We start from the raw sequence: 1611 nt of genomic DNA on the forward strand, positions 1-1611 counted from the left end.
TTAGTTTTTATCGTCCATGGATTTATTATTTACATCACTGACATTCAAGTGGCATCTAACCCCTTCATCCAGTGTAGGCATATAAGGCTATGAGGAGGAGGCTTATATGCTTAATGGAAATAACACATGGACAGGTTTAAGTAGACCAGAAGAAGAGCATGTGGTCCCGCTGAGATAGCCTACGTCCTCCTTTAAAATTGTATTACCCTGCAAACTGCTGTGCAACACATGCAAAAGAGTTGTGAACACAGGCAAGGATTTAGGACGTCTAACCACCAGAGTTTGCAACACATGCAAAAGAGTTGTGAACAGAGGCAAGGATTTAGGACATCTAACCACCAGTAGCCTACTATGCACAACCATATGCATTACAGACATTGCAATAAGGCAGGAATTTGTAGCACTCATAAGAGCAGAAGATCAGCCAACCCCTGCCCCTCCTGCCTTACTGCACCACTTGTTTCCCCAAGTTCCCAATCTTAAACTCTTGATCGACCAAATCAGCCAATAACCCAGACAATCACTGAAAGTGTGGGTGAAATTATTAGCATAGATCTTTCGCTGTATCTTTTGGGGGAAAACAAAGACTTCTGTAAACTCATGAAAGTGGTGGCCCCCCGTTACACACTTCCCAGAGGCATTCAGTACAGCAGCTTCACCAACGAGTAAGTCCTAACCATACTGGACAGCAAAGATGGCACAATACCCTGCACTGGCTGAGTGGCAATCAAATATTTGGCCTGCCCAGTGACAAGTGTCAACTCTGAGAGGCTTTGGAGCTATGAGCTCTTGTGCCACAGCTGGTTTTCAACAAGTGCAATTTTGTGAAATTTCATTAACAGTCTTTTGTTGTGTGCTCTCTTGTCATAAAGATGGGCTACTCTTTGTCTTATATTCTTCTCTGTTTGACATGTTCAAACCTTGAGTTAAGGTTGCTAAAAATAAAAACTGACACGAGTAAGGCAAAATGTATGAGTAAAGATGGAATGGATTTGTAGTCTTTAGTGTATTCTTTAGATTAGTGTAGTCTTTTAATGAAAGTTATTGGTTACATTTTATTATCACTAGTATTTTACACTCACCACTATGTAGCATCTATATATTTTGCTAATCAAGTTGCAATACAAAATTGTGTAAAAGAGTGTATGTTGTTGTTTTCTGCATTGTTCCTGGATTTTCTTTGAATCCTTAGCTGTCATTAAATTTGGGGAACATTGAGGGAGGAAGCAGATGTCCATGAGAGTATGGAGGAAAGATATACAGTAGGCTATATTGATGCATTTTATTTAGAAAGATATTTGCTGCTGGGTCACATGATGTTTTTCTGTCCAGAGTTGATAATCCCACTCCAACTTCAAACTCAATTTTAACTGGATTGCAGCTGCCAGTCTTAACATAAATACAGGATATGATGTGAGTTAAAACGCCATTGTAAGCTATGGATAACTTGCAGCAACAGTAACAACTGCTACTATCCAGCACATCAAGGGAGGCCCCTCTGCATCTCTCTATCTCTTCTTTTGTTTTTAAATACCACATTGCCTTTTTGGAAACATATTAAAGGACGTTTCACAGGAACTTTTTAAATGCACTTCAGGTTTCCTTTTTGAA

The sequence above is a fragment of the Sander vitreus genome, chromosome 7 (genome assembly GCF_031162955.1).
Source record: "Sander vitreus isolate 19-12246 chromosome 7, sanVit1, whole genome shotgun sequence".
In the NCBI taxonomy this organism is placed as follows: domain Eukaryota; kingdom Metazoa; phylum Chordata; class Actinopteri; order Perciformes; family Percidae; genus Sander; species Sander vitreus.